Consider the following 18432-nt stretch of genomic DNA (forward strand, 5'->3'; position numbering starts at 1 on the left):
ACAAGCTCTTGAAGCTCCGTCCCCTGTGCCGGACGCAGCAGCTCATTTGCATTTAAAGGGACACACACAAAACGACGCGTTTTTGCTCACCCTCAAAAAGTGACAATTTTAACATGCTATTTAAAAATATCTGTTGGGTGTTTTAAGCTAAAACTTCACATACACACTCTGGGGACATCAGAGACTTATTTTACATCTTGCAAAAAGGGGCATTATACCACCCCTTTAAAATAACTATTCAAGATTTTAGAGTAAAATAAAATAAAAAACCTGCATGAATTTAAAGAAAATATTTTATCATAAAGCAAGGAGTGCAAAAGGAGCAAGGAGTGCTCCCACGGGATGTAGAATCCCTTTCCTGGTGCTCTTTGGGTGTAGGGATAGTTCAACTCATGTTCAAAACACATCAAGCCAAGACACTCGAAAATGTAAGTAAATCTATATAAAAAGCTTATATTTAGTTATGGCTTAGCCAATTAAGATTACTACCTAAGATTTCTGGTGGAAAAACCAGAAATGTTATTCTGGTGTTATTTTTAGGCTTCGGGTCATTTTGACACCCCAGTTGCTTCCTGGGGAGGGAAGGAGTGTAAAGAATCTTGTGCCTAACCTTTTTATTTTTTTTAATCAAAAACTTTATGTACAATTTTTTCAAGGATATTTTCTTTTCTTAACTTCAAAGTCACTCAAATCTACAACACAGAGGTGGAAAAGATGCTTCCTCTGGCCATCACCTTCATTACCAGCATTATGGTGATTATCTCACAGCTTTTTTAATTACTTATTAAATATGAAATTAGATTATTAAATAATATCTGGATGTAGTCATATGGTAAAAGTTCCGCATCATGCATGTAGCAGTAGCGCTGTGATTTTAATTGAATCATGTTGAAAAACGGACCAACTGTATAAAGACAGAGAACCACAAACTGCTCATCTGTCACAAACGCTGGTGTAAAGGCTTTCTTATGCAATGCTCTGTCTCAACAGCCCTCGTTATACCCAACTGATGATAGTAAGATCTCTCTTGTGTGTTCATTGCTCATGGGAAAGTCGTTGGAATGAGCCAATCAAGGATTGAACCGCACCACTTTAAATGACTTTATTCAATGACTAAGTGAGGTATTCGAACATTCTGAGGGAGGAAGGAGTGCTGGGGAACAACAGCTTGCACTTCGCCAGAGAAGAAATACCACAGCTGAATTTGATCTTTTCGCACTCTCGTTGTGCAGACGGGTGGAGGACACATTAAAACTGCTGTTTTGTCAAGGATTGAACACAGACATGCAATCAGAGCTGGCCTGCCGTGACAGGGTCAGAGCCCCGGATCAATTCACTGACCTCGCTATTCGCATTGGCAATCTCCTTCACTCCAGGAGATCTAACCGATTTACCAGCCCTCTCAGTCAAACGAATCAATCAAGTGATGATGCTGAGCCTATGCAAGTCAATCTAACTCATCTCTCCTCAGAGGAGCATGAACGCTGCATCAGGTACAATCTATATTGTGGTCAAGCGGGACATTTGAGAGCTGACTGCCTGACACAATCCCCTCAAACACTCAACAGCAGGGTGAGTTTGTTGATTTCCGCTATTCAAACCACTGCCTGTATTTAAGTGCCCGTAAAATTTACATTTCAGTCAGATACCATCACCACTAAGGCCTTGTTAGATCTGAGGGTCGCAGGCAACTTTATTGATGAACATTTTTGTCCGACAGCATAAGATACCACTAATTCCTTGCAACTCTACTTTGGCAGTGGCAGCACTAGATGGACGCCCCCTGGGGACCGGCCATGTGCTGTACATCACTACTGATCTCATTCTGCAAGTTGGACCTTTACACACCGAAACAACATGCCTTTGGGCAGTTGTGGCCTAGAAAGGAGCTTTGCCAAAACGCACCTTGAAGATTCTAAGGCCACGTGGAAAAAGGTGTTATGGTCAGATGAGACTAAAATTGAATTATTTGGCCTCAACGCCAAACGATATGTCTGGCGAAAATCCAATACAGCTCACCATCCAAATAACACCATTCCTACAGTAAAGCATGGAGGTGGTAATATAATGTTGTGGGGTTGTTTCTCTGCAGCAGGGACTGGAGCACTTGTCAGGATAGAAGGAAAAATGGATGGGGCAAAATACTGTCAAATTCTTGAGGAAAATCTGCTGCTCTCTGCCAGAAAGTTGTCAATGGGAAGAAGATTTACCTTCCAACATGACAATGACCCAAAGCACACAGCAAAACTGACCACACAGTGGTTGAAGGAGAAAAAGTCCTTGCATGGCCTTGTCAGAGCCCAGACTTAAACCCCATTGAAAATCTGTGGAATGACTTGAAGACAGCAGTCCACAAACTGTCACCATCAAGTTTTACTGAACTTGAGCAGTTCTGCAAAGAAGAGTGGTCAAATATTGCAACATCTAGATGTGCAAAGTTAGTAGAGACATATCCCAACAGACTAAAGGCTGTAATTAAAGCAAAAGGTGGTTCAACAAAAATACTGAAACAAGGGGGTGATGCTTTTTCCAACTCAGTGATTAAGTTTTTTTTTTTTTTTTAAGGCTTTATCAGTGCCTAGAAGCACAGTGAAGTCTATTATTAAGAAGTGGAAGGTATTTGGTACAACACAGACCCTCCCTGGGTCAGGACGTCGCTCCAGCCAGGAGGAAACTGGTCAGAGAGGCTACCAAGAGGCCTACAGCAACTCTGAAGCAGTTGCAGGAATTCATGACAAAGAGCGGTCATTGTGTGCGTGTGACAACAATATCACAAAATTCTCCACAAATGTGGCTTGTATGGGAGGGTTGCCACTCCTCAACAGAAGGCTTCAGATTAATGCTGTGTTTCAAAGAAGACACTTGTATTACTTGGATACATATAGTCGTGGTCAGAATTACTGGCACCCTTGGCAAATATGAACAAAAAATCTAACCTTTCATTGAAGTAAAACAACTGATTATGAAATGTTTTTCTCTAATACAGAGAAATATATTTTGCAACCTCCTTTTCAGTTTTCAATAGTGTTCAGGTCAGCAGCTAATGATGAAATATTTTATTTATCCTATAGAAAACAATTGTGGAAAAAGCTAGATGTGTTTTGAAGAAATGTGAATATGAAGAAATTTGAAACTCCTATATGTGACCGCGAGAAACAAAACAAACGGCCCTCAATACATCTAAAATAAAAGCATAGTAGATTTTACAGATCTAATCAATATAAATATTGATTTTATAATTATAAAACAATTAAATCGACCATAATTACTAATAACCGCCTTTTTACAGAAATAGTATTTACAGAATAATGTTAAAGTGTTAAAATATTGGTAATTCTAACTTTGTGCTGATAGTCTTGATTAGAATACATCACATCCTGTCAGCCGGTCGCACATGGTCTAGCCACAGAAGTTTAAAAATGTAAACACATCAGAAGCTCAAATTGCATCCGAAATTCCCGCATACGCATTTGATTGGAACTGGGAAGTACCCATGCTTACAGGGTTAACTCTGTAGTTATGTTGTTTAATAGGCTGAGCCTAACCTACATCTTTGTTGTGTTTCAAAATAATAGTTGTCCAACTGGGTACATCAAGGAACAAGGAAGGAAAACACTGAACAAGCTCAATGATGTCATCTTTCTTCAGCAGAAATTCTGGGAAAATCAGCAAGTACCTCAGCATTTTTCAGATGTCCCCCAGCAACCTCATCACTGGTAAAATAAAGAAAAATGGTTGTCATCAGTGGAAGATACGGAGGAAAGATGAGTCTTCAATAGGTTAATATGCAGACTTGTCTCAAATAAATATTTCTAATTTGAGCGGTGTGAAATGCCTGCAAAATTTGCCTGAAAGGGGCCATCACAACCAGAATCAATGCCAGCACCCGTTCACCAATGTTAAAACTGTGAGATGCAGCTTTCTTATTTAATAGGGCCTGCTGACTTGATGAATCTGATGTAATCTGATGAATCTTGAAGAATATCTGCAAAGCCATTTTAAAGCCTCTAACCAGCACTTACCAGTGGCAGTGTGATTGGCATAGGACCACAGTTCACTAACATGTTAGGAGATTTACCCTTTCAGTGCCTGATTCCCTGCAAAAAAAAAAAAATAATCAGTCTGATTAATACGTTTTCTGAATAAACTAATCGAATCAGATGCTGATATCAGAGTAACTTGTAAAACTGCTAATTATTGTTACTTTCAGCACTGTCCTGGTTTAAACAAATCTAGTTTTGCGAAGGCTTACTGAAAATTCATGAAACTTACATCAGCAGAAGCATTGACTGGTTGTGTGATTAAAACCCTCCACTAAACCCTGCTGTCATTATTGAATGGTGTTATTGCAACAACAGCACAGAACAGCAACACAGCATAGATATCATAAAACTGTATTTTGAAGAAAAATGTGAAGTCTTTTTTTATTGTAGCCTACATGACTGATTAAATGTAAAAAAAAAAAAAATCATGATTGTGAAAGGTCTTCTATTGGTTTTTGTCACAAGGATAATTGTTTTTTAGTAATTTGTTTAAATTATTTCATCATTCTCGGTATATGTTAAATATAATGTGCTAAAATGTTTAAGAATATTATATGAATTTCTTCCTATCACCATTCACCACCCCTATTTGAGTTGAAAATGAAGTTGGAAATAGAATGGGCAGTTGTATTGTCATAGTGGTGATTGTCATAGTGGTGAATCCATCCACCTTATTTCGCAACACGAAAGTAAGCGAAAATATGCGAGACTTCAGTATGACATCAGAAGCTTAGCACATTTAAGTAACAAATGGCCACGCCCACTCTTACAGTAAACATGGACACATCAATAATAACCTTTACTGTTTGTATGCATCATTCTCCTTCTGTGTAAAACATGTGTCTGCACGTCAGTAAAGCATGGATTCCACATTCCGGGACCTGGATAGTCACATTCCTCCTGAGTTTAGTTATGACCTTGCTGCACTTTTCAAGTAAACTCAATGATATTTATTTTTGATATAGGCCGAGGTGATGTTTTTATTAATTTTTGGATTAAATTTAGCAGGCATGTAAGTGCTTTTGTGTAAATATTCTGTGCGTTTGTTTTTAAGTAATTCATTCATAATTAAATCTATAATTTCATGTGTTCATTTATTTGAGGTACAATTTAAAATGTAAATGTAATGTAATGTGATGGATAATAATTTGTTGCACTTTAACTCATGTTCACAAAAGTTTCATGGCCCTCAGAATATTTTGTTGTATGAATATCTGAACATATGTCAAAAGAAAGAACAGACCCTTGAAACAATCAAAAACGCATAGTTTTTTTATCAACACTTGAATGTGTGTAAGTTGCATAAAAAAGCAACATTTTGAGCAAAAAGCTGAGAAAATGTAGTTTTTGTCAAAGTAGACAGAGTCCATCAACACCCCTAATGCTTGCACAGTCCTGTAGCTCGTCCTGGGTAACATTAGGCAGTTTTGATTTATATGTATTTTTTGTGACTCACTGTTTGCACTGAAATTTCTCTCAGCCATGAAACTGAAACAAGAAAACCTTCTTACTTCACCTAAATGTTTTGCTTAGCCTATTTTCCTAATGTTGTTGCTTTTTTGTTGTTGTTGTTGTTGTTGTTTTTTGACGTATATTAATTTTGTTTCTTATTTTTTATTTATATTCTTGCTTATATATATATATATATATATTTTTTTTTTTCATTTAATTGCTTACTTTGTTTCTTTTTATATTTTATATGACATTGCAGAGGTTTCATTTTTCATTTTTTATCAAGTGTACAGCTGTACAGTTTACATTTTTGTATCTTGAAATAAATATTTCTGTATCACTACTGTTGTATTTGTTTCCTTTTTCTGTTTAGAAGATAACTGAGCCTTTAAATCTCTTTTTTAAAAGCTTTGAGGCATAAAAAGTCCTCACTTTAGATGAGCTCACAAAAGTTAACTGACAACTACTAAATGTTTTATAACTACCTGAATTAATTATGAAGAATATGTGTTAAAAAAGCATTTATTGACACATTGAGTAACTATTACTATTTGTATGAATATGTATAAATGTATATTTAAATACTGTATTAATCATTTACTTACACTTTATAAATGATCTTATGAAGCACTGACAACTCCTAATTTGTAAATAATGTAATAATTAATTTAGAAATTAAAATGGATTATTAATAAAGTATTAAATTACAATTATTAAACACATTTTAGATATGCTTATACATGAAGAATAAAGCATTTATAGCTGTATGTATAACTGCTTACAAATGTCTATTAATGTAGGGACTTTGCTTTATAAATGATAAATTAACTATTTACTAATGCTTAACTAATGATTCATAGCGTGCAGTAAATGCAAAAGTTTGCACTTAATCACGTACACAAAGGGAAACAAAACAAAACTGAAAGTTGGATAATATGAAACGTTCCTCCTTCCTTGTGCTTCAATGCTGAAACCAGTTTGCAGTAATGTCAGTTAATGGTTAATTTTATAAGTGTCACCAATAATTACATTTTTGAAGGGGTCCCTGGATAGTTTTGTCTGGTAAAAATGTGCTTTGACACCCACTGGCTCATCTTACCCCACTCTCCCCTGCTGCAAAACACAGGCACAGAAAGAGAAGTGCTTGAAATAGCAAACCATATACAAAACTGACTACATTACAGGTTGTCACCTGATTTCTGATTAATTAGTTCAATGATTGACAAACAGCCCACATACACCCACCAACATAATAATGCATTCATTTTTTTTATTGAATAGCATTTATTTAAAAAATTATATATATTTATATAGCTTATAAAATGGCATATTGTAGTATTGCATGAAAATTCTGTCATCATTTACTCACCCTCGTGTCATTCCAAAACCTGCATGCCTTTCTTTCTTCTGCTGAACACAAAATAAGATATTTTGATAGAAGATAAAGACATCCATGTATGGACAAAAACAATGAGACATTTCTCAAAATATCTTCTGTAGAAGAAGGAAAGGCATACAGGTTTGGGACGACAAGAGGGTGATCTATCCATTGTGTCAGTATTAGGGGTGAGATCTCGCGATATTCAAATGTGATGAGATTTCTCATTGAGGTGAAAAGCTGTCTCGCTATATCGCGTGAGGGTGAAATTAGCATAGAATACCTGTATGCCATCGCTATGTTTACATTAAATTGCTTCCACTGTCGTTTTGCTTTTTTTATAAAAATAAAAACCATTTAATTCAGTTGGATAAAGGTCGCTTCACTTGTAAACTATTGTAAATGTCTGCTCTGTAAAGTAAAACGCAAGCTCTCTGATGCGCTATGCGCGCAAAGTAGGCCGCATACAATAGCCTGTCTTCCAATACCAAACCTATCTTAGGCTGGGCTGTGTAGATGTTACCACCTCTTAGCTCTGGTCTCTGTTTGCACTTTGAATATTGAGAGAGTACTTTGATTATGGTTTGATTATGGTTTCACTTATTGTTTGCACTTTTTATATATATATATATATATATATATATTCAATTTGTGGAAAGGAGTTCAATTAGTAGGTCACACACAGCCTTAATCAGAAGTTTGGAAGCTTTTAATTCATGTACATTAAGGTCTGAAGAGACTCGATGTTAAACAGGACAGAAGCCAGTCAGTTGAGTTTGTGGCAAAACCTTTTATTGTTGTCTTTCAAACCATATGATAATTCATATTAAGAAGTAGAACTGAAATGACATTCATTACAAAATGATCAGTTAAAACATTTCAAAATACACCTGCAGACTATTTTTCCAGTCATGAATTTCGTCATTGGGGATTTCTTAAAAATACTCGTGAGCGTATAGTGTCTCGTCACACCCCTAGTCAGTATTAAGAAGTTACGTACAGAAATCTATAGTTCTTGTTTTTGCATTCCTGTAATGCATGCTAAGAAGTGTCACCTCAAAACAATTAAAAAAAGAAACACCACATAATGGTAAATGTGAAAAGGAAGAAGGAAGTAAACCAGTAGCCCGTATACGACTCCCTCAGTGACGCTTAACAGAGTGATGTATGGACAAAAACAATGAGACATTTCTTTCAATATCTTCTTTAGAAGAAGGAGAGGCATATAGTTATCAGTCAAAAGAATGAGACAAAAATCTTCAACATCTGTACTGCCCCACCACGTCTGATTTTGGGACTTTTCAGTTGTCAGGTGATAGCATCAGTTTGCACACTTTCAGTCTGTCACACAAAAGAATGAAGTTTCTGGTCGTCATCAAATTAATCAAACAAGATATTGTCATAGGGATAATCTGAGTTTGTGTTATGTTTGGATGGGTTTTGAATTATGTTTCAGTTCTGTGCCTCAGGTTTCTCTCATTCTCTCATTTCTCCCCACTATTTAGCAGGCAAAAAAACAATAAGCTATATTAGGAGAGTCTGAATTCACAGAATTCATACAAAGTAGATGAAAACTACCTGGATGACCTACTACTATTATATTTTGCAATATTTTGAAGTACGCATTCAAAGGACACTTTACTATCACATGAGGCTTTGGAAGAGGATTTGTAAAGTGTGTGTAAGCAACACAATTTATATTGCAATGCCAAAATGGCAGATGTAGCATGTCTGGATTGCATTCATATAGAACATATATTTTTTTATTGGTCATGAACTAAGTTCTCTTTGAAATGTAGTACTCCGACAGTATGCGAAGTAGTAAGAGAAAACTGACGTATAGAAGACTATTATTGCAACAGCAATAGTGTCTATTTTGCAAATATTGGTAATTGATTTTACAATGTATGAAATCAAGCAAGTGTACACTGTTAAAAATTACCTGTAAATTTTACAGTAAAATACTGGCAGCAGGGTTGCCAGCCAATTACTGTATTTTTTACAGTAGCGTTTCTGTAATTTTACTGTATTCTCTGATTACAGTAAAATTCTGTAAATTAAATTACAGAAACGCTCCTGTAAAAAATACAGTAATTGGCTGGCAACCCTGCTGCCAGTATTTTACTGTAAAATTTACAGGTAATTTTTAACAGTGTATGTAAAATGGAGTATACAATATATTTTCCTGATTTTTGAGTATTAATGACTGGCAGCTGAATTTTAAATGTAAATTATTTATCAACTACATAAGCTTTAAACAATTGTTTTTAAATACATAAAGTGTTGTATAATGCACAACTTAATTTGGTTAATTTGGTTAGATCTTTCAGTGGTTATAATGTCAAGTTATGGGATCCACCTCCTTCAAGTCCCAAAAATGTGCATGCATCCTTCACAAAAGTAACCCATCCGGCTCCAGGGGGATAAACGAAGGCCTTCTGAGGGTAATCCGTGCGGTTTTGTCGTAAAAATATACATATTTAAAACTTTATAAATGAAAATAACTGGCTTGAAGGAGTGGACCCCATAACTTCACATTATAACCACTGAAAGATCTAAGACATTTTCTAAAATAACTGAAAATGTGTTCGTCTGAAAAATGATTGACATTTGCATCTCGAACGGCTTGAGGGTGAGTAAATCATGGGTTTAATATAATTTTTGGCCGAACTATCCCTTTAAAGGCCTCAACAGAAAAGGCAAGTTCTGATATTGAATAAATGTGTAAAATGCAGGGACTGAGGTTGTTAAGAATTCAATCATTACCTTTGAATGAACTCCAAGGTACTGCCTCCTCCTGATTGAATATGTAATATGCTGTGAACAGTATGGGAAGGCCAGACAGGAAGCTGTGCTGAAAGCCCTCCTCACACACACAACTTGGCCTTCCAGTGCCCACTTGTCTGTGTCTCCTAAAACAATACAACATGTGACAATAGTTATTTTTAACTATACCATTTTTATTTTTCGTTTTTTTACATTTAAACTATAATTTAGTATTCAGAGTGCAGGAACTCTTTCTTTTAAATAAAGTTAAAAACAGCATTACAAACAAACAATAAGCAAATTTCACACACAGAGTAGGCTACGGCTAAAAAAACACATTTCGTACTGAAATGTAAGCCAACTATGGATTTTTACACCGGCATATTAAACGTGCAACAAACCTGGTAACTTATTACAGCATCATTTATAATTTATATGCACCTATAATTCATTACAGTGTAGCCGGTATTTGCATTCAAACACCTACATAGTGTATGATTTCAGTCTAAGAGAGTGCTTAGTAAAACATGTATAAAAGCACTTTGAAAAGGTTGGTTGTACCTGTCAGCAGAACCAAAAAAGTAAAATAAATAAAAAACTATGGTTTGAACATCCAATATCTCAAGTAAAATGACAAAAAAAAAAAAAAAGAATTCATGGACGATACTGTAAGTGGACTAAGATTGCAGTATTCCTGATGTGATTTTTTCCCCCTTTTGTGTAAAATGCTTTTAATTGCTGAATTTACTGAAATTGGCTGAATTTATCGAAACTGTTATGAATTAAAATCACTGAAAATGGCCACAATACCACAATATAAAATTATATGTATTATTTATTTCTAAACACCCTTTTAAAATAATTTTTAATTTCATGTAGACCCTGATAATTATGGAAGGTATCTAAGATTAACATTGTTCTAGTTTACATCTCTTAGATAAAAACATAAATTCTGACCAAAAAAAAAAAAAAAAATTCTATTTTTCATTGCTTTCCTAATGCATAGTAATGAAGTTAGACTGACCCCTCAAAAAGTACCACACCTGGTAAATGTGAAAAGGAAGAAGGAAGTAAACCTGCTGAGATTCGCCCAGTGATGATCAACAGAGAAGGATGCAAAGCCACATTCTGCCAAAATAGCCTTACTTGCAGGAATCACATTTCTCGAGTGACTTAAAAGCTTTGTTGCATCATTCAAAGGAAGTCATGTAAAATAAATTATTATAAACATGAAATACCATAAATGTTTTAGATGAAAACATCTTTCAGCATTGCAGACAGGACAATTTCAGTCAGGCAGTTTCAAGTCTGTTTAGTCACCGCTTGCATTTTTTTGATACAACAGTATGACATCATTAGTAAACAAATTTGCAACAGTAAAATATGATCCTCAAGCTTTAATAATCTTTTATATAGGCTACTTTCTTTGAGCACATATTGAGAAATGTTTACTGTACCCTATCTGTGACACTACATAAAGTAAAAAGTCAATAGAGTGTAGTCGCGTGTTAGCGTGTAAGTTAATAACTAATGTTCGTTGTGACGGAAGTGAATCAATCAAAACTAACTTTAGCTGGACAATAACTTTATTCTAGAGCTGCTGTAAAGCCAAAAAAACTCTGTTACTTTAATTTACCATTATCACTGTAAAGCTGCTTTGAAACAATCTATATTTTTAAAAGCGCTATATAAATGAGGGTGACTTGACTTGACTCTAAGTTAGTCTTGCGTAGCCTCTATCGCAGCTTTTCTTGGCCAAGGACCGCCCAAGAGGACGTTTGACTGACATGTAAAGCAAACAATCACAGTTTGTTTTGTTCCACGTCATGTGGCGTGACAATATGATGTCGATATCCCTACAATAACAGAACGGCGTGCATCTAACAAATGATTCATTCAAGAACATTGTGCAAGTTTACTGCATCAATGGAGCTGCAAACTTTACTTTTGAAAATCCAGCGTTTAGATCCTGGTAAGCACTCATTGTCACAGTTGTAAACACAGCAGCTTTCTTCTTCCACGAGGGGTTTTGGCGTCACAGCCTTTGTCTCCAGGCGGACCGATAAAGAACGCGACACACACGTCTGCCGGAAACCCTGTAGAATTCAACCAATCAGATCGCGACTTTGAAACTTCTGAAGTGTTTCCAGAAAAGTGTGCCATATGCATCAGACGTTCAGCCAATGGTCCGTGGACATGACGTCTGAGGCTGAGACTGAGACTAACTCTAAGTGTAAAGTATATTTATATGATTAAGCTCATCAGAAAAATATGGAGCCCTGCACATGACATGCAAGAAAAAAAGTTAATCTTGCACAATATTTACTACGGCTGGGCATACACTGTGCAATTTTTGCCCAATTTTGAGCCGAATTCTGACTCTTTTTTGAATCGGGCCGATTTTCAGCTTTGTCGTGCGTCGTTTGTCGTGCAGTGTTCGTGCAGTGTACAGGGGGAAACGAGAGGCGATTAACCTCTCCCGACCGGCAATCGGATGGTCGGATGGATTTCTGGCTGTCAGAAATTTTGGTTGCCCCTCATGAGGATATCGCACAGTTGAAGCAGAGCTACGAACCGATTGCCCTAAACTCAGTGTTTTTTCCCTCACTGCGCCTGCGCAAAAACAGAAGTTATGCCATACCATTACATCTCTAATGCAGCAAGAAATAAAAAGAATAGATCTTTAAGTTCTACTAGCTGCAATTTAGCAAACTGTTGCTTATCTCCAGTTGAAAATGGATAAGCCACCTGTGCACATATACACCGGCGCCTCTTTTATTAATTTAGATCATTAATTTTCTTGTTTCACTTTTTACTTTCATTTTGTTTACTAATTTACTTAATTTTTTATCATGGGAAATGTGAACCGTTGTCCATCATTTGACAATTGATGATAAAGAAAAATAATCACGTCCCATTGACATTTTTCTCTTTTAAACCATGAAGGTGAGTCAGTGGATATCACACAAGCAATGTGCAAATATTGCGCGAGAGTTATGCCGGAGAAGAAGTCTCAAACCCGGTCAATATTCACTATACAGAAAGTGAAAGTAAAAACTGACGTTCTTTCGGCACATTCTCTCAGAGACGAGGGTTAAATCTTCAATGCTGATAATGGTAGGCTAGCCTAACAGTACAGGATACAGTACGTAGTGAAAAAATGAGAAGAGAAGTATTTCGTGTTAAATAAGTTGTTTTTGAAATAAGACTGCTCTTAATTTTCATTGATTACTTATTATTGCAGTGTTCGGACATATTATAGACTGTTAATCATTTTAATTATAGGCCTATAATTGTATTATCGGCCTAAATGCTTTTAAATCATTTTCAATGAGGAGTAAGCTAATCTATCTAATCTATTATCCTCGCAGTGAGTAATGCGGTGATGTGCTGTATTGTTTTTTTATGTATTGTAGAATTATTGCTGTAACCATTGCTCCAAGTACAATTTAAAACTGTATTGAAATGGTAGAATTACGGTAAATGGCTGGAACCACAGCTACCAGAACTTTACTGTGAAATTACAGCATCGTTGAAACCGTAAAATTACGGTAAATGGCTGGAACCACAGCTGCCAGTACTTTACTGTGAAATTACAGCATTGTTGAAACCGTAAAATTACGGTAAATGGCTGGAACCACAGCTGCCAGTATTTTACTGTGAAATTACAGCATTGTTGAAACCGTAAAATTGCGGTAAAGGGCTGGAACCACAGCTGCCAGTATTTTACTGTAAATATACGGGTGAATTTTTTACAGTGTATGAAATTATTGCAGGGCGAATGAATTGTAATATCAATTTAATAGGCCTACCCTAATAATAATAATAGCCTAATTTATTAGATAAATTGGAAATGCTAATTCCTCTTGATATCGATAGCTGATCCTTTTAACAATATCTCTGGATAAACAATATCATGATCTATTTGCGCAAATAGGGGGTTTATCGCGCATATTTCACACGTATAGTGTGAGCAGTCAAGTCGCAGCTCAACGATCGGACCATATAGTGTGAGCACATAAATCGTGAGCTTTGGCTTTACATCGCATGCGATCTACTCGTATAGTGTGAGTTGGTAACCTTGCTGAAATTGCACAGTGTATGCCCGCCTGAATTTGTTCCCTCGTTTTATAAATCGTGTGCACGATATAGCAAATCAAGGGAACGAAATAGTAAATCATGCGCACGATTTATAAATCGAGGGAACGAAATAGAGAGTGAAGAGTTACGTCACAATGTTTTCACTCCGCGTTGCATTTCGGGAAGCCGCCGCCATCGCTGTCAAGGAGTAGCCTAATTAGCTGGTAAAGTGGATTTACTTATTGTAAAGTTAACAAAAGTTCTCATGCGGATTCTAATGTTTAGAGCAGATGTCTTAACAAATGTGAATAGACCGGGAAGATTTTAAAACAAGCCGTTCATTCATAAATAGGCAAGAACACTGTGAAAATACAGACCAAAAGACAACGAGGGCAGCGCTGAAAAGGGGCGGGGCTACATAAGGTCTATAGTAAATCGTGCACACAATTTATGGATTGTGGAAACGAATTAGTAAATCGTGCGCACGATTTAGCCTACTATTTTTTCTTACATGTCATGGGGCTCCTAGAAAAACGTACCTGTGGCAACAGTTTTGCAGAACACGTTGTGTCGTGCCATATTAAAATAATTTACACCTAGCCTGGATGCCAACCGAACTTAGCCCCGCTCACAACATTTGAGGTCAGGAAGTTCGGTCTGGACTTGATCCGTTGTGGAGCAATTATGCGGGCGGGTTTTATACGATGATGGAAAGATGATCAACGTAATCATCCACGTCACCAAAGAGCGCTTGGGTTGAATTTGTTTATGTTGCACTCTTAAAACAGACTCCGTCTTCTCTTTTGCAACTTTATTTAGCCAGTTCTGTTGGAATTATAATTTTTTTACACGAAGCAACAACATTTTATATCATCAGTGATATAGCCTACGTTCACTTCACTTGGCTCAGCCTACGTCGTCTTTTTTTTTTACCTCCGCGCTGGCCTATGACATCATCGTAACTGAACTTTCGCCTCTCAGTAACATAAATCAGAATAATATCCAGAATATTTATCAAATTAAATTACAATGAAATTATAGTGATTTCCCTTACAGAATTCTAAACATATCCCTATTCTAGGAAATTATGAAATTATAAAATAATACTTCTAAATAATACTTCTAGGTCGCAACACCCTCCCCTACTAAAAAAATTGTCCAAACATTTTCTTTCCTATCTTCACAATATTAATCAACAATGTCTCCACAATGGAACACATGGTGGAAGGTAAGTAAACAGGTAAGTATTTTCACACACATCATACATTACAGGGTGGTTATAACATATTATCTCTCAGTATTCTTTTTCTCTCATGGCAACAATACTAGACTAAGTGTCCATAGTCCATTAGTATCAAGGGTGAATAATCCATTGAAGTATTGGTGGGCCCCCCAATCTTCACAAAGGGACAAGGAAAATACCACATACACCCAAACTTATGTGTCTACATATTCCAAAGCCATGCATTTAGTAATCTATACTGTACACAACTACTGTTCCTGTAACTACTGCTTGTATATTACACCACTGTTTTAATTTCAAAATACTAGGATAATAACCTATTTCTGTACTTATTACTTAAATAACTGTCCAGATTACCTGATCTGTATTATGTGTTAGCTACTACCATGAACTGTAACTTGTAATGGATAAACATTAACCATAAACTAACGAATAAGATTATCTTTGTGTGTCTTTTATATCTGTCCATGATAAAAAGGATACACAAATGATGATCTGGTAGAGAAGTCACAGGCAGTTCCTGCGGACATCTTCACACCAACATGGCAGGTCTTCAGCTGTTGAAAGGTTGGCTGGCCTAGCTGGTCATAGGTTTAGATACGCCTGGGCTGCCTAGCTCTCCTTAGCCTGTTTCTCCACATCTCGGTATCACTTTGCTCATCCTCTGATTCAACAGCCGGAACATCAATCTCCCTCTCCGAGCTATGTCTCTCCTCAATAGGCTCCTCTTCAGGCTGCAACTCCGGTACAAGCACCCTCTCAGGCCTGTCTCGGGGTGTCTCTGTTCTCGGACAGAACTCTCCTGCTTCTGCATTCAAAGGTGTCTCAGCATGTCCCACTGCTGTCCAGAGACGATACTCCTCCTCACTGGAACTGTCTGTATCTGTTCGGTAAGTATCATGTCTGGCTGTATGATCCCTTCTTGTTGTCCGTTTCACTTTTCTTCTGTTGTTTTTTCTCTTCAAGGTTGGATTCATGACCTTCTGGCTCTTCAGCCAGATAAGGGCATGGTAGAAATAGGTTACGATGTAACACCCGTCTTCTCCCTGTTCCTTGCAATGGTTCAATCACGTATACTGGACTATCAGGGCCTTTTCTTCCCTTGACAACATGAATCATGTCTTTCCAGTGGCTACGCAGCTTTCCAGTACCGCCTCTGGGCGTGAGGTTTCTCACCAGGACATGATCACCTGGTTCCAGAACAGAACTCCATGTGCGCTGATTGTAGTTTTTCTGTCCTCTCCTTGCACTTTTCTTCATGTTTTGCATCGCAATAGCATAGGCTTCTTGCATGACTTCTCCATTTCTCTGCATAGTCAGTCTGTGACTGGTTCCTTTCTCCTCTTTTCTTGGGGAACATTAGATCGACTGGTAAAGTTGGCTCACGACCAAAGAGAAGGAAGAATGGGGAGAATCCCGTCGCTTCATGCACAGTTGAGTTATAGGCATGGACCACTTTGTTTAGGTGTTCTTTCCACCTTGACTTCTGATACTCTTCAAGCGTGCGCAACATACCCAGCAGCGTTCTGTTGAAGTGCTCTGCAGGATTAGCTTGAGGGTGGTATGGGGAGGTGCGTGAATGGCGAATACCGCAGTAGTCTTGTAGCCTGCGAAAGAGAGTATTTTCAAACTCTTTTCCCTGATCATGATGTATCTTAGATGGAAAACCAAAACGCATAATAAAATCATCAAAGAGTTTTCTGGCCGCAGTCTTCACAGACTTGTCTTTCGTTGCGTAGGCCTGTGCGTATTTGGTAAAATGATCCACCACTACAAGTATATACTCCTCACCCCCTTTACACTTGTCTAAGTGTAGGTAGTCGATGGATATCATCTCAAACGGTGCAGAGGTCTCAATGCTCTGGATAGGTGTCCGGATTATTCTGTTAGGTTTTTTCCTTTTCATGCAGCGACACATCTGGGTAACATAGTGTTCCATTTCCTGTCTCATCTTTGGCCAGAATAACCGTTCTCTTGCGAGAGCCACCATTTGTTCGGCACCTAAGTGTCCCATTTCCCTGTGGAGATGCTTGTACACAATAGGCTTCAGGGACTCAGGAACAACTAACTGCTTTCTCGTTGTAGTCTCTCTTCTGAGGATGCCATCTCCATCAATCTTTAGACGAGGCCACTCTCGGAGAAGTTGTCTCACTGCTCCACTTTCTGCCAGCTTGTCTTTATGTTTCAAGAATGAATTTGTTTTTCTCAAAGCCAGAGCTCTGTTAATGGCTAAGTCTGCACTCTGGGCAACTCTGATGTCTTCCACTGCAAGAGGCTGGATTGGCTCTGAGATGTTACACTCCTCTGGCAGTGCATCAATGTTACATGTGAGAGCAGAGATCCAATCAACATCTTGGGTTTTATCTCGTTCCAGAGCTTTTCCGATGCATTCTATAGCTTCCTGAGGGCATTCCTCTGTACACTCTCGCATGATCTCTTCAATGGGCTTTTGTCTTCGTGACAGGAAATCCGCGTCTCTGTTTGCTGTTCCGGGTCTGTACTTCAATGTGAATCTATAATCCGCCAGCTCTGCCACCCAGCGGTGTCCCGCTGCATTGAGCTTTGCTGACCTCGTGACATAGGTCAAGGGATTATTGTCACTATATACCACAAAGTCAGGTGCATGGAACAGGTGGTCACGAAAACGTTCTGTGATGGCCTATTTTAGTGCCAAGAATTCTAATTTGCCAGAATGTAGCTTGTAATTCTTTTCTGCCGGTGACAATGTCTGTGAGCCATAGGCAATGACCCTAAGAACACCCTCTTGACGCTGGTACAAAACTGCACCTAAGCCCTCTTCTGAGGCATCCACGTGAAGTACAAAGGGTTTCTCCAAGTCCGGATATGCCATCACTGGTGGATTTGTCAGCTGATCTACCATCCTGTTCAGTATTTCCTGGTGAATCATTGTCCACTGGACAGGATGAGACGGTGGCAACTGAGCAGACTTACGGCTTACATTCTTTCTCTTTTGGATTTGCGTCTGTTCAGACTTAGACTTTGCTAACAGTTCGTAGAAAGGTTTGGCTATCCTGGAGAAGTCTGGTATATAGGATCTATAGTAACTGAGGAAACCCATCAGCTTCCTCACCTCTCGCACAATGGTTGGTGTCTCATGTTTCAGTGCTTGAACTGCTTCCCCCTCTTTGGGATTCATCTTGTATCCCTCTGCAGAGATTACTCGACCCACATAACAGACCTCACTTTTGAAAAAGTCAAAAACATTTGGCCTCAGTTTTATACCACAATCTCTTTGCCGTCGCAGTACCTGTCTCACGTTTTGGGTATGTTGTTCAAAGCTGGAGCTAAACACTAACACATCATCTAAATATGGGACACACACCTCATCTCTCAGATCTCCCAGGCATCCCTCCATGTAACACTGAAAAGCTGCAGGCGCATTAGTAAGCCCAAACGGGATCCTCACCCATTCATACAGTCCCCATGGTGTTATGAATGCGGTGCAGGGT

At 37.8% G+C, this 18432-nt stretch overlaps 2 long non-coding RNA genes across 2 annotated transcripts in view; one reads left to right on the top strand and one right to left on the bottom strand.

Moving 5' to 3' along the window:
* The first annotated feature begins 1023 nt into the window (after window positions 1–1023).
* Window positions 1024–4117, top strand: LOC311284700. Its single transcript, XR_014626263.1, has 2 exons — window positions 1024–1572; window positions 1761–4117. It is a non-coding gene; the product is annotated as an uncharacterized lncRNA (long non-coding RNA).
* A 5550-nt stretch (window positions 4118–9667) lies between these two features.
* LOC311285386 overlaps window positions 9668–18432 on the bottom strand; it is a 39390-nt gene continuing 30625 nt past the window's right edge. Inside the window, exon 3 of the long non-coding RNA XR_014626349.1 lies at window positions 9668–9785. This is a non-coding gene — a long non-coding RNA (uncharacterized lncRNA). The remainder of the gene's footprint in view (window positions 9786–18432) is intronic.

The sequence above is a fragment of the Rutilus rutilus genome (assembly GCF_951802725.1).
Source record: "Rutilus rutilus genome assembly, chromosome: 25".
Classification (NCBI taxonomy): Eukaryota; Metazoa; Chordata; class Actinopteri; order Cypriniformes; family Leuciscidae; genus Rutilus; species Rutilus rutilus.